Genomic DNA, 16,141 nt, shown 5'->3' on the forward strand with positions numbered 1-16,141 from the left:
ATCTGGACCAACAGCCTTTCTAACATCCAGATCCAGCAGGTGTCTCTTGACCTCCTCTCTCGTAATTTCGAACTCCTCCAAGGCCGCCTGGTTTACCTCCCTTTCTCCTAGCACAGTGACCTCACCCTGTTCTATTGTGAAGACCTCCTGGAACCTCTTGTTGAGTTCCTCACACACCTCTCTGTCATTCTCTGTATACCTGTCCTCGCCTGTTCTAAGTTTCAATACCTGTTCTTTCACTGTTGTTTTCCTTCTGATGTGACTGTGGAGTAGCTTTGGTTCGGTCTTGGCTTTGTTTGCTATATCATTTTCAAAATTTTTCTCTGCTTCTCTTCTCACCCTGACGTACTCATTCCTGGTTCTCTGGTATCTCTCTCTGCTTTCTGGTGTTCTGTTATTCCGGAAGTTCCTCCACGCCTTTTTGTTCAGTTTCTTCGCTTCCATACATGCCCTATTATACCATGGATTCTTCTGTTGCTTCTCGGATTTTTCCCTTTGGGCCGGGATGAACCTGTTTACTGCCTCCTGACACTTTTGGGTAACATAGTCCATCATACCCTGTACAGACTTGTCTCTGAGGTCTGTGTCCCAAGGTATTTCACTTAGGAAACTTCTCATCTGTTCATAATTCCCCTTTCGGTATGCCAGCCTTTTGATTCCTAGTTCTTTTTGGGGGGAGATAAGTCCTAGCTCTACCAGGTACTCAAAGTTCAATACACTGTGATCACTCATTCCCAAGGGCGCTTCCATCTTAACTTCCCTTATATCCCATTCATTTAGGGTAAATATCAAATCAAGCATTGCTGGTTCATCTTCTCCTCTCATTCTTGTTGGTTCTTTGGTGTGCTGGCTTAGAAAGTTTCTTGTTGCCACGTCCAGCAGCTTAGCTCTCCATGTTTCTGGTCCTCCATGCGGGTCTCTGTTCTTCCAATCTATCTTCCCATGGTTGAAGTCTCCCATAATTAGTAGTCCAGATCCATTCCTGCTAGCAACAGAAGCTGCTCTTTCTATTATGTTAATGGTGGCCATGTTGTTTCTATCATATTCCTGTCTAGGTCTTCTGTCATTTGGTGGTGGATTATATATGACTGCGACTATAATTTTTTTCCCTCCATTTGTTACAGTACCTGCTATGTAGTCACTAAAACCTTCACAGCCCTGAATATCCATCTCCTCAAAATCCCAGCCTTGTCTTACCAGCAGAGCTACACCACCCCCACCTCTTCCTTCCCTCTCTTTCCTCATAACATAATAGTCCTGTGGGAACACTGCATTTGTTATCGTTTTCGTGATCTTTGTTTCTGTGAGGGCTATTATGTCTGGGTTTTCCTCTAGTACCAGTTCTCCAAGCTCATTTGCTTTATTTGTAATTCCATCTATGTTTGTGTACATCGCTTTGAGGCTCACTTTCTTCTGTCCCTTCTCAAATCGCCTCCTTGGTGAGTGTTCTGCTGGTGGGGGAGGCTGTTCCATGGGTGTGAGGACCTGTGAGGTGGATAACAGGGTCTCAGAGGATACTGGGATGAGGTGCGGGGGATCCAGTGAAGGGGGAGGGACAGGGAGGGTATGGGGTGAAAGTGTAACACGGGTTCGAGGTCCTCTCTCTTTACTTCCTTCTACTCCCTCTACCCGTATTCTTACTTATTATTCTCTACCAAGGGACTCCAAAACTTTTACCAAAGCCAACTCCACGCCACATGGTCCTAAGACGATTGACCGACTTAGGATTCTACACCCAGTATGACGTGACCTAAGCTCTGATCAAAACCCTAGAGTCGCCTCTATGCTGCCACCACCAGACCAGCTCTACAGAGCAATGATCGAGGTCTGGATCGATCACGCTAATTAATCAACCTTGGGGCTTGATCCCCACTAGTAGTTTATAACCTCGGAAACTTGAGTGTGGAATTAATTAGATGGGGATGATGAATTCCGATCCGATGTTAGAATCGGCGCCCAATGCAACTCTGCCTCGTGTGGACCACGTGACCAGGACAAGTTTACACATAACCAAATGGAAACAATAAAATGCAAATTAATAACAAATTTAATTTATTAAAAGAAAACTAAAACAAAATCTAAATGTGTTCACTCCCTATCACTTTAACACTCCCTACTTGACCTGAATGGCAAATGAGAAGACTATTTCTATACATAACCATAGCAACTATACCTCTATGTTTCCCAGCTCTCGGTGTTGGGGCTGGTCTTAGGGAGAGGTAAGATGTTTTGACCTCTCCCAGCTGCTCGGCAGATCACACTGATTTTTTCCTTGTCTGGACTACCCCAGACAGAGTATTGTATCCTTCCGCCTAGTCAAAGTCCTACCCAGTTACTAGCAAGGTTTAAGTTATAACAATTAACCTCTGTTGTACTTAATTGATCCAGACTGGTTGAATTATTTTACTGAATTAAATTACAAACATCTAACGGCAGAGCTGTTCCCGATCCCCAGAATGGTTAATTGAACTTTGAGAAATACTAGACATGTCAACCCTGCTGACCTATGACCGCCGGTCACTCCGCCTTAAAAGTTAGATCTGATTCGTGACGTCACTGATGGTGACTTAAACTCAATAATTAGAATACTCTTGATATTGTATCCAGTACTATTATACAATACAATTTTAATGCAAAATGAATAAAGGCTAATTTTCTCTAAATTACTGAATACTATAGGATGATTCATTATACGCAGTTATGAACAAAGCGTCGGTTATTTCCACCGCGAATTCCCCTGGGGGTCAGGTCACCATGCGGCTCAGCTTCCCATTCTCTTTTGTCGATAAACCACTCTGGATAATTCTTACAACAGCCTAGTTTGTTACAAAAGGGGAGGGAGGACGGGAAGGAAAGGGGGGGAGGGAGGACTCGGGAGGAGGGGAGGGGTAGAAGGGTGGGGATTGGGTGTGGGGGGAGGGAGATTTTGCTGAACATTTGAGTGGGGGCAGGGAGGGTTTGGGGTAGGGGGGTTTTCTATGCAGAGGAGGGAGGCGGGGTTGTCCTCCCTTCTGGCTTTACTGGGTAGCTGGTTGTGGGTTCCCCCCTCGCCTCTGGGGGTGTTGGGTTGGGAGCTGTGACTTCCTGGTTTTCCCCTCTCGCCCTGCGCCTCTTCCTTGCTTCTGCCACCACGGCTCTCTCCTCCCTTGTCATGTCTCTTTGGAGGAATACATTTTTTAATTTTCCCACGTTTTTCAGGGAGCTCTTCCTTGATAGGATCTTCTCCTTTGTGTTCTCGTTTGCAAACACTATCTTTATCAATCGGTCTCGGTCTTTGTTGTACCGGCCTAGCCTGAAAACCTTCTCAATGCTATGCTCAGCCCCTTCCATGTCTAGTGCCTTTAGTACTTCATTCACTGCTGCTTTGTCCTTGTCACTCCACTCTGTCCTATTAGATCCTTCCTGTTCCTTAATACCCACAGCAACCACTGATCTGTTCCTTTCCAGCAGTTGTGTGTGTGTGTGTGTGTGTGTGTATGTGTGTGTGTGTGTGTGTGTGTGTGTGTGTGTGTGTGTGTATGTGTGTGTGTGTGTGTGTGTATGTGTGTGTGTGTGTGTGTGTGTGTGTGTGTGTGTGTGTGTGTGTGTGTGTGTGTGTGTGTGTGTATGTGTATGTGTGTGTGTGTGGGGGGGGGGGGTGCATACTAACCGAACTAAAACTTAATCTTCATTTGTCCCTTTTCTAATTTATTTCGGAACTAAATAGGTGGGATATAAGGCAGTACTGGTTTGTAAATAGGGTTGTGTACAAGTATAATGGGGAGCTGTTAACATTATTGAGACAAGCAATTTAATACGTCTCAAGAATAAAAGGTATATGGGTAAGAAGGGATGGATTTAAACAAGGCCCCCCTAGTGCTCACCTAATTGTGCTTACCTGGGGAGGAGGGATGGGGATGAGTTTCGGCTCTTGGTCTCGCCTCTCGAGTATCATTCAACTGGCATACAAGTTTTCTGAGCCAATTGGGCTTTTATCATATCTACATTTGAGTCTGTGTATGAAGTCTGCCTCCAAGTAACAGCCTCCCCCTCCCTCCAAGACCGGGCTTGTGGAGTAAAAGAACTCTCAGAGCCCTCTCCACGCAGGTGTACTCGATTGAGTGATGAAGATTAAGCACTGCCAACGGCCATACCACGTTGAGAACGCCGCTTCTCGTCCGATCAGCAAAGTTAAGCAACGTTGGGTTTGGTTAGTACTTGGATGGGTGAAGATTAAGCCACCCAAGAGGTGGCTTAGTATTCACGGACATGAATAGCCCGTAACAGGTATACTCCAGGTAACAGGTATACTACAGGTACAGTAACTCCAGGTAACAGGTATACTGCAGGTACAGTAACTCCAGGTAACAGGTATACTCCAGGTATAGTAACTCCAGGTAACAGGTATACTGCAGGTATAGTAACTCCAGGTAACAGGTATACTCCAGGTACAGTAACTCCAGGTAACAGGTATACTCCAGGTACAGTAACTCCAGGTAACAGGTATACTGCAGGTATAGTAACTCCAGGTAACAGGTATACTGCAGGTACAGTAACTCCAGGTAACAGGTATACTGCAGGTATAGTAACTCCAGGTAACAGGTATACTGCAGGTACAGTAACTCCAGGTAACAGGTATACTCCAGGTACAGTAACTCCAGGTAACAGGTATACTCCAGGTAACAGGTATACTGCAGGTATAGTAACTCCAGGTAACAGGTATACTGCAGGTACAGTAACTCCAGGTAACAGGTATACTCCAGGTACAGTAACTCCAGGTAACAGGTATACTCCAGGTATAGTAACTCCAGGTAACAGGTATACTGCAGGTATAGTAACTCCAGGTAACAGGTATACTACAGGTATAGTAACTCCAGGTAACAGGTATACTGCAGGTACAGTAACTCCAGGTAACAGGTATACTACAGGTATAGTAACTCCAGGTAACAGGTATACTGCAGGTATAGTAACTCCAGGTAACAGGTATACTCCAGGTAACAGGTATACTACAGGTATAGTAACTCCAGGTAACAGGTATACTACAGGTACAATAACTCCAGGTAACAGGTATACTCCAGGTACAGTAACTCCAGGTAACAGGTATACTACAGGTATAGTAACTCCAGGTAACAGGTATACTGCAGGTATAGTAACTCCAGGTAACAGGTATACTCCAGGTATAGTAACTCCAGGTAACAGGTATACTCCAGGTATAGTAACTCCAGGTAACAGGTATACTACAGGTATAGTAACTCCAGGTAACAGGTATACTACAGGTACAGTAACTCCAGGTAACAGGTATACTCCAGGTACAGTAACTCCAGGTAACAGGTATACTACAGGTATAGTAACTCCAGGTAACAGGTATACTGCAGGTACAGTAACTCCAGGTAACAGGTATACTACAGGTATAGTAACTCCAGGTAACAGGTATACTGCAGGTACAGTAACTCCAGGTAACAGGTATACTCCAGGTAACAGGTATACTGCAGGTACAGTAACTCCAGGTAACAGGTATACTCCAGGTACAGTGACTCCAGGTAACAGGTATACTCCAGGTAACAGGTATACTCCAGGTAACAGGTATATACTCTAGCAGTATATACCTGCTGTGGTACTCCCTAATTCTTATTTCTTCGAAAAGCCAGATTATTTAACACTGATGCTACCCAAGAGGACACAGGTGGAACTTAGTACCCAAATAAGCCAGATATCACAGATATCTGATATCTTTCACAGATATTAGAAAGTATTGTTTAAGTGCCGTAGTTACCAAAGTAGTTCACTAAGAAGTGATGTGGTGGAGGCTGACTCCATACACAGTTTCAAATGTAGATATGATAGGAGCCCAGTAGGCTCAGGAACCTGTACACCAGTTGACTGTTGAAAGGCGGAAACAGAGGAGCCGAAGCTCAATCCCCCACAATGACAGCTAAACACAACTAGGTAAGTACTACCACGCCCAATATGACTAACAAGACCCCTAATTTGTTCTTTACTAAACTCTACAGTTTTCCCCCACCAAAACACACATTTCCACCCTAATATTGTCGTCTACAAGTGGAGGAAGTTCAAGTTCAAGTCTGTTTATTGAGACAAGAAAAAAAATACATCTCAAAGGGATAGAGTAAAAGGGTCTAGCATTGGGAATATTAAAGTGTTAATTTAACTTTCTCTTAACATAATTGTTGTTACAATAAAAGCTTCTTGTCCAATAATTTATGTTATATTTCATTTTCATATTACTTACGTTGAGTGTAAATACATTTTTGGGTTGGTAAATGAGAGTGCAGGTTACCAGTCCCCGTGGCGTAGTGGTAAGACACTAGCCTGGCATTTAGCGAGCGCTTTGTCCTGGGTTCGAATCCTGGCCGGGAAGGATTTACTGGGCGCGAATCCTTAACTGTAGCCTCTGGTCACCTAACAGTATAATGGGTACCTGGTTGTAAAGCGATTTGGCGGGTCGTATTCCAGGGGGGGGGGGGGAATTAAATGGCTGTACAAGCATGTAAGAAATGTATACATAAATAAATAAATAAAATAAAAGTGCTGTTGTGTGCTTGCCTAACAGTGTTGCTTGATAGGAATCGCATCCTTGTGAGAAATAATAACCTTAAATGGTATTCAAATATCAGTATAATAATTTTTTTCGTCAATTTATTAAGGTTAAAAATATCATAAATGCTACACACACACACACACACACACACACACACACACACACACACACACACACACACACACACACACACACACACACACACACACACATATGTGTGTGTGTATGTATATATATATATATATATATATATATATATATATATATATATATATATATATATATATGTGGCGAATACGATATCATTTGAAATCCTCAACACCTGCCTCACTCAGAAAGCTGTGCCGTACGACAGCATGTCCTTGAGCAGACGGGCAACAAAGACCGCACGAACCACACTGCCAGGCAACAGACTCAATAATCCAGTCGTAGTGGTAAGTAGACGAGGCAATTTCAACCGTGAAGCAACAAACCCTTCCAGTCCACCCTCTGTACACTAGGCAGTGACAACCAAGGTAAACCAACGGTAACAGTTACGTATTTAAGTTATCGTCGATTGATGCGTTGTAAACCGTTTCTTGCGCGGTGTTGAATGGGTTGATTGTATGTTGTTTTTGAGGTGCGCACTGGTTGGCGTGGCTGCTGTGTGGCGGGAGGGCGATGGAGTAGGGTAAATGGGGCTTAATTTCACCCTTAGCGACATTTGCTTATCTCAAACAGGAAATGAATGCCCTAAGTTATGCCAGCTTCCCGCAAAAAACCTCTCCGAGGTAGAACTTCAATGCAACTTTTAAGTGTACAGAACTTGCGCTTACATCCAGAGGCACTTGAAATAAGTTCGCGTGTTTCCAATCACTTGGATTTGACGGTAGAGCGACGGTCTCGCTTCGTGCAGGTCGGCGTTCAATCCCCCGACCGACCAAGAGGATGGGCACCATTTCTAGATAAAGCTAGTACATACTATGTCTAAAGCCACTGATACGCACTGGGTTTCGGGTAAGATATAGGAGGGTACACGTAGGAAGTACGAATACGTGTGTATTCACCTAGCTGTATTTACCTAGTTGTGCTTGTGGTGGTTGAGCTCTGGCTCTTTTGGCCCGCCTCTCAACTGTCAATCAATCAACTTCCCCCCCCCCCCCCCATCCCCCTCCACACACACACACGCAGGAGGCAGCCTGTAACAGCTGTCCAACTCCCAGGTGTGTGTGTGTGTGTGTGTGTGTGTGTGTGTGTGTGTGTGTGTGTGTGTGTGTGTGTGTGTGTGTGTGTGTGTGTGTGTGTGTGTGTGTGCGTGTGCGCGCGCTCTCGCTCGCTCGCTCGCCTTTGAATGACTTTAATTTCTGGAGTTACCTCAGTGAGCGTCGAGCGACCTCGATCTATTCAGCTTTACCATGTTTCTGAATGACCTTGACCTGCCATTTTGTTTATTTTCGCTGGTGAGTACAACAGCGGACAACCACTGACTCGACCTGTCAGCAGGCTGAGAGACCTTTCCCTCCCAGGGGTAAGCTATGGCAGGACAGAAAACCCACCAACTACGGGCTCACCATAGCCCGTGCTACTTGGAACTTTTTTGTTCCAGGTAGCAAATCTTAAACAACAACAACCATCATAGTTTTCCCCCCCTGGAACACGACCCGTCAATCGGTTAACAACCAGGGGCCAGATTCACGAAGTAGTTACGCAAGCACTTACGAACCTGTACTTCTTTTCTCAAGCTTTGGCAGCTTTTTTTTTAAATTATTAAATAGTTAATGAGCTCTGAAGCACCAGGAGGCTGTTTATAACACTAACATCAGTTGATTGGGAACGTTTCATGCTTGTAAACTGTTTAATAAATGTAAACAAAGCCGTCAAAGATTGAGGAAAGATGTACACGTTCGTAAGTACTTGCGTAACTGCTTCGTGAATTTGGCCCCCAAGCACGTAATTCTTGCTGGGTGAAGGATTGGCTCTCAGTAAATCTTCTCCCTGGCCGGGACTCGAATCCAGGTCGAGTTAAATTTTTTTCGGGGTGTCAACCGTCTCTTTGAGTTGATTCCGAACAACCTTCCTTACTCCTGGGCAAACGAGGTTGGTGTAACATTGAATCAATGTTGATAACGTTGATTCTACTTTGATTTAACGTTGATCGTAAGTTGATTGGACATTGATTCTTTATTTGACGTTGCTCCAGCGTGTTTCTAGTGGACACAATATCCAAGAGCGGCGTTGGTTCAACGTTGAATCAACGTTAATTCAGCGCCAATTCAGTATTAATGACGTTGAATTAGCGCTGTTCACTGGCTTTTACCCGCATATTTTTCGCAATAATTAGTTGCGTGAAGTGTATGTATAGCCAAGTACCTGTATATAGAGCTTTCATCCTAACTGTGATCCAACACCACACATACAAAGATCTCCATACTCAGCCATCTTGTCCAATACAAATGATAGTCTATTTCTATCAGTTTTCTAATTCTAATCTATCTATTTCAACAATAGGCAGTCCCCGTGGTGTAGTGGTAACACACTCGCCTGGCGTTTCGCGAGCACTTTGTCCTGGGTTCGTATCCAGGCCGGGGGAGGATTTAATGGGCGTCAATCCTTAACTGGAGCCTCTGTTTACGAAACAATATAATGGGTACCTGGTTGTTAAACGATTTGGCGGGTCGTATTCCAGGGGGGAAATTAGGATCAGAGACTTGCCCGAAACGCTATGCGTGCTAGTGGCTGTACAAGAATGTAAGAACTCTTGTATATATAAATAAAAAAGGAATAATAATTGAACTTCACATGCTGCAGGCACTGGATTTACACAAGGAACCCCTAGTTACGTTTTCTTCCATGTTATACCCTCCCCCCCTACCAACAGTCACTTACGTCATCAAAACACATTTGGTTCGTTCCCGCCAAACACACACCGAAACTACGACGTTGGTACAGCGTTCGAACAAGTTTTAACACCTCTTAACCAGTTATAACAACCAATATAGCAAGTTGTAACAACGTTCTAATACGTCATAAACACGTTAAGCCAAGATGTAACAACTTTATTATAAGTTGTAACAAGCGGAAAATAGAGACAGTTTGGGTTTGTGTTTCCAGGGTTCGTTTCTTGGGATTTTTTTATTATATAAACATTAACCTTGGAGAGTACGGGAGGTGTAGTCTTGTAACCGGCTTGGCGAGCCACGAGCGGTTCACACCACTTGGTATTTCTTTATCAGTCCCTGTGGGTCCTGTACCGAAGTGGGCTACGTTCTCGACTCACAATCAGGATGAACAACCCAGCGGGTTTTCTTCCTATTGGGGAGTGTTGTACATGCTGCTATGGCGGTGTGTCCACTCACAAGATGAGTGGCGCTGCCCAATAAACTCGCCCCTCGGGGCAAAATTTAAAAATCAGGATCACAATCGAGGAACCCGGCCGTGGGCCTCGCTAGTCCTACGTACAGGCTTCCTCTCCTCCGACAACAGGAATTATGTTGTTGTTTTAGATTTAGCTACTTAGAAGAAAAGTTCCAAAGTAGCACTGGCTATGGTGAGCCCGTAGGGGACTTACCTGGCACAGGAGCGGGGCTGTAACTGAACAACATGAATTAATTATATCTTGCCTTATATATGTGTGTGTTTCCAAGAACACTATTCCGAGGCCTGAGTCTCCCAGTACCCAAGTAAATGAAATGTTGATTTCCACGACTGTGGTAACTCACACACATCTTAGAGAGAGAGAATTTGAAGGTCGGGAAAGTTGAATTATATTGCAACAGCTACAACAAGGCGTGTATGCTCTGGGGTATATATGGAGCTATAGACCTAATCTTTCCATTACGGGCTATTCATGCCCGTGCCACCTTTTGGGTGACTTAATCTTCATCAATCAATCATCAATAATCTTTGCAGAGAGGTCATGACCTCTCCGCAGGGTGCAGTCGCACCTCTGCAGATCTCCAGTATCAGTTAATGATACTGGTAATGGCTCCAAAGGGCCACCACTTGACGGGCTATTCATGCCCGTGCCACCTTTTGGGTGACTTAATCTTCTTCAATCTATAATCTTTCCATAGACACTGTTAGGGAAGCATGGTTACTCATTTGCCTATCTTCATATTAATTATTAATACACAACGAGTATAGTGGGTGGTTTGTCGTCGACTCCCAGGTAAGACACAATTGGGCTCATTTGCTTTTACCTGATGCCTCTATTCACCTAGCAATAAATAGGAATCGGGGAGTTAGGCTGTTGTGGGATGCACTCTGGGGAAGTAGTTGGTCATGGGAGACCTGTCCTTAAAAACTGGAAACCATCAAGTTCAATTCAAGTTCAAGTAACTTTACTGAGAAAGGGAAGTACATCTCAGAAGTCCATTCTCACAAGATTCACCAAGGCTCTACGTATTCACTAACGAAACCAGTGCATCTTTCTTTAATCATGTCGATTTAATTTGCATTAATTAAACATTTTATGACCTCCGAGGCTCCCCTACGAGGTTATCTATAACAATAATAATCTTGGGTTGTGAAAGTTGTGGAACTCGCAAACTTTGTAATAAATACAGACTAAGCTACCATCATCATCATCATCATCATCATCGAGGAAAGATGAACAGGTTTCGTAAATGAACAGGCAAATGGTTGAGGTATCCTGGCCAGGGTGTTTACCGACCTTGAAGCGCATCACAATGTCGGACGAGCTGATAATAACACGGATTAGGCTCTGAAAGAGAGTGTAGCAGTTTGCGCTAGCACGCAGCCTGCTAGCTGAGGGCACGTTCCGCTTCTATTAGCGAGGGGGGTAAGCGTCCTTACAAGATGGTTTGCCGGATTGACAAAGAGATAAAAGTCTATATTTTTTAATATATGGTATTTGTTATTTTCTATTTTATATTTACGTGAATGGTAAAACACTGCTGTAATTTAAGATCCAGATAGATAAAATTATCAGGGCAAATGGAGGGGACCTTTGACAAGCCGTCGGCTGTCTGTCCTCGTCGAGGTCACTAGAGAGATAGTGACGCGCAGGTGAATTCAGGTTTATTGTTAACCCCCCCCCCCCACACACACACAAACACACACAATAGGTGAGTACACACATATGACTGTGCAGGATATGATGGATTATGTCACCCAGAAGTGCCAGGAAGCTGCAGATAAGTTTATCCCAGTCCAAAAGGAGAAAAACGAAAAACAACAGAAGAATTCATGGTTCAACCAGGAATGTAAGGTAGCGAAACAATTGAGTAAAAGAACATGGAGAAACTTCAGGAATAACAGAACACCAGAGAGCAGAGAGAGATACCAGAGGGCCAGGAATGAGTACCTCAGAGTGAGGAGAGAAGCAGAGAGACAGTTTGAAAATGACATGGCGAGTAAAGCTAAGACTCAACCAAAGCTGCTCCACAGCCACATCAGGAGGAAAACAGCAGTGAAGGAACAAGTGATGAAACTGAGGAGATCTGGGGGTTGATATCACACCGAACCTGTCCCCAAAGGCCCACATTAAAAGGATATCATCAGCGGCATATGCTAGGTTGGCCAACATAAGAACTGCCTTTTGAAACTTGTGTAAGGAATCGTTCAGAGCCCTGTATACTACTTATGTCAGACCAATCCTGGAATAAGCAGCTCCTGCCTGGAGTCCATATCTAGTTAAACACAAGACAAAGTTAGAGAAGATTCAGCGGTATGTCACCAGACTTGTCCCGGAACAACGGACAAGACAAGAACAGAAGAGCAAGGGGAGACATGATAACCACCTACAAAATTCTCAGGGGAATTGACAGGGTGGACAAAGACAAACTCTTCAGCACGGGTGGAACACGAACAAAGGGACACAGGTGGAAACTTAGTACCCAGATGAGCCACAGAGACATTAGAAAGAATTTTTTCAGTGTCAGAGTAGTTAGTAAATGGAATGCACTAGGAAGTGATGTGGTGGAGGCTGACTCCTTTTAAATGTAGATATGATAGAGCCCAGTAGACTCAGGAACCTGTACACTAGTTGATTGACGGTTGAGAGGCGGGACCAAAGAGCCAAAGCTCAATCCCCGCAAGCACAAATAGGTGAGTACACACACACACACACACACACACACACATGGGGCCTCGTAGCCTGGTGGATAGCGCACAGGACTCGTAATTCTGTGGCGCGGGTTCGATTCCCGCACGAGGCAGAAACAAATGGGCAAAGTGTCTTTCACCTTAAGTGCCCCTGTTACCTAGCAGTAAATAGTTACCTGGGAGTTAGTCAGCTGTAACGGGCTGCTTCCTGGGGTGTATGTGTGTGTGGTGTGGAAAAAAAAAAGTAGTTAGTAAACAGTTGATTGACAGTTGAGAGGCGGGCCGAAAGAGCAAAGCTCAACCCCCGCAAAACACAAGTAGTAAACACAAGTAGTAAACACACACACACACACAAAACGCCGAATGCATGACAAAACCCCAGATTGAATGGGAAACTAGTCAATAACTCTTCCCCCCCCCCCCCTGCTGACTCAGCAACAATTGGAGACCTTGAGAATAAAACCGATTGGCGGATAGTTTCGAATAATACATCGTATTTTGACGTCAAAATCCCCTCCCCCACCCCCCACGTCAAAATATGATGTAAATCATTGCGCATCGCGACATTGACGGACTCTAAAAAAAAATTCTATTCGCGACTTCCCGTTTTCTCTTCTGGATCCTCATTTACGTTCGGGCAATTGAATACACCAGTTTAGTAACGTCATGTGACCGCTCCAGAGGATGATGGGGGTGTATATGAGGACGCCGGCTGCTGACGCAAGCATTTGGGAAGCTCCGCTATTGTGTTTATCAAGTGGAAAATTGCCCTCGTCGCCCCTTCAACCAGGAGGTTAGAGGTCTGTACGTACGTGCGCTGTTCTGGTGTCAGTGCCGTGCATGTGTTGGAGCCTGCGACGTGCAGGCTCAAGAGTAATATAGGGCTACTCAAGAAATATTAGAAGGTAGTAGAGTGAAGCGGCAGCAGAAGGTAGCAGGATGCAGCAGCAGCAGAACGTAGCAGGTTACAGCAGCAGCTGCAGCAGAAGATAACAGGTTACAGCAGCAGAAGGTAGCAGGTTGCAACAGCAGCAGCAGAAGGCGGCGGCGGCAGCAGCAGCAGCAGCAGCAGTAGTAGTAGCAGCAGCAGTAGTAGTAGTATCACCATCACCACTGCCCAAGACATTTATCCCAGGCGGGAAACTTTCCCAATCCTTCATTCACTCCTTCATTAAGTCATAAAGCCTTCAATTTGTTTCTTCGCTAAAGCTCACCTCATTTGTTAATCTAAGGACTGAATAATGTTTTGAAGAGGATTGTATATTAATATGAATACCAAAGGGTTCCAATTATTATTATATATTCTCTGTTTTTTAGGCGTTTTAATGCCAGTCACCTGATGTAGATATCTTATCAGGTAGAAAGCGCTGGTTCATGAGTATAAATAGAATATGTGGGATATATATATATATATATATATATATATATATATATATATATATATATATATATATATATATATATATATATATATATATGTATATATATATATAAGGGGTGCAATTGCAGGGACCCATATCTTCGATAAAAGGAACACAGTATTCAGAAAAACTTACCATTTGTTTCTGAATACGTATGAGTGTTCACTTCTACCACCCCCTTTTTTATATGTTGTACACTTTATTATGCAAGGTTATACAATTACATATCTGATTGTTTACAAAAAGTGAACTGTAAGAGAAAATAAGGGGAAGTTTGTTTCCTAGAGACTGTAGATTTCTTCGAACTCCTCCGACGCCGGGCAGGAACTGAGGATGCAGCGAGCATTCCCCCTCTGGATCGCTACACTGAGGCGCTGGAAGAGAAAACTTGCCACTCTAGGGCTCTTGTAGTGTCAGTGAGCCTCGAACCAAAATCCTTAAGAAACCTTGCAATCTCTCCCCATGGACCTAGGGTCTCAGATCCTATTGGAAGGAAGTTGTTCAAGTGATCTATTTCCCTGTACTTGGTTGACGTGTCTCTTTCTCTGTGTGTCATCGCGACTCCTGCTTGGCCAACAGAGAGATCAATGTATGTGGTTGCCAGGGTGGATACGCAAGTATAGTCTCATGCCGACTGTCTACCACCCTACTATGGGTGCAGTGTGATTCCATCTGGTTGGCCGGCAAAGCTACCAGAGTTATGGTTCAGTAGATTGCAGGGCTCTCTCTCTGCTGGACACTGGGGAAAGGCAAGACTCTTCTTAATGATGTCATTGACTTCGTCGTGTCTAGAGTGCCAACCGCCTGATTTTCCACTCTGCAGGCCATGCAATCCATATTTGTTTGCATTTGCCTTGCTACAAATATACCTATGAACAGTATGGATAGGGGCAGCAAGGCGGAGAGTGACTGCAATACAGAGCTGATGCGGATCAAGACGTGTGCCTGTCGCAGACAGCGGGACTGCCAAAAGGAAGTCCCCTGCATGGGGAGCCTGCACAGCTGTGAGGCGTGCACGATCACTGGGGGTTGTTGCTGCCTCCAGCAAAGCTGTGGGTTCTCTGTCTACAATGGGGCTGTCCCAACTGGATTGTTTCTTGGCTTTCAACATGGTCTGAGTGCTGGGTCTGCCATGATACCCCATTTTGTGTCGCATTCCGTGTAGTGGGAGTCCTGTATCCCCGCTAAGTCTCACAGGTTGTCAGGTAGAATTTCCTTAACCAGGTCATCTGATGCTGAGGAGGAAGACAGGAAGGCTGGGACAGCAATTTGGGTGACAGTGCGGACACCCAAGCCGCCGAGCCTGACAGGAAGAGTGGCTTGTTTCCACTGGCATTCATTGAGGGAGAGGTTGACAACTTTTTCTAGCATGGTCTTCAGTAATAGGTCATACTCTTCAAGCTTTGGGCTGTCGTAGGATGGGGAGCACCTGAGAAAGTAGGTTAGCCTCGGAAGGGATAGGAATTTAGTGAGATGAAAAGCATCGTGAGCATCGATGTCACCCATCCTGTCTTCCATCCTTCTAAGGTCTGTGATTTTCTTATCAAGGATCTCCTCAATGACGTTAGACCCGAAGGTGGCTCCAAGGAGGGTGCTGTTCTCGGCCCTAATGACATGGGCTCCGGGCAAGCGGACCTTATTCTAGTTATGATGTTTGGGTTGGAGGAGACTGCTTCACACCTGGAAGGGTTCAGAAAGAGACCCATACTTGCTTCTTGCTCCTTTATTTTTTCTGATGTCTTCCAAGAGGTGGTCTAGGGGGGGCCAACTATAGTCCCAACAAAAACTAGATGTTGATCTCGGTGGACAAGCTTTCAGTTATTTCTTTTAAGACTAAGCAGAAAAGAAGTGGAGCTAGAGGGTCACCTTGCTGAACACCTTCACATGATCTGATTTCGTGTTCGCCAAAGAGGAATTTTGGTTCACCACTGTAGCAAGATAGTATGAACGGGTAGAGGGGGCTGGAAATGGCGATGTACGGCACAGAGCACTGCCTCTCTTCTGACCATGTTGAAGGGATTCTTAAAGTCCAGTTTGCGCAGTCGCTTCACAGCCTTCGGAGATCCCAAATTGTAGCTGAATTGGTTTCAGCAATTCAGCAATGCTTGCTGGCTGACAATCCTCGTGGCAGCCTTGG

General features: G+C 44.7%; 1 protein-coding gene across 3 annotated transcripts in view; it reads left to right on the forward strand.

The window, feature by feature from the left end:
- LOC123769781 (hexokinase-1) overlaps positions 1 to 16,141 on the forward strand; it is a 51,644-nt gene that overhangs the window by 11,000 nt on the left and 24,503 nt on the right. The window contains exon 1 of one of the 3 annotated variants that reach the window (XM_045761033.2): positions 6,911 to 6,972. The exons of 1 other annotated variant lie outside the window; for it this stretch is intronic. The gene's annotated coding sequence lies outside the window, so the exon portion shown is untranslated. Of the gene's footprint in view, positions 1 to 6,910; positions 7,054 to 16,141 lie in introns of those variants that run through there. One more of the 3 variants, XM_045761032.2, reaches the window with a different exon arrangement.

This window comes from Procambarus clarkii, chromosome 45 (genome assembly GCF_040958095.1).
Source record: "Procambarus clarkii isolate CNS0578487 chromosome 45, FALCON_Pclarkii_2.0, whole genome shotgun sequence".
NCBI classification, from domain to species: Eukaryota; Metazoa; Arthropoda; class Malacostraca; order Decapoda; family Cambaridae; genus Procambarus; species Procambarus clarkii.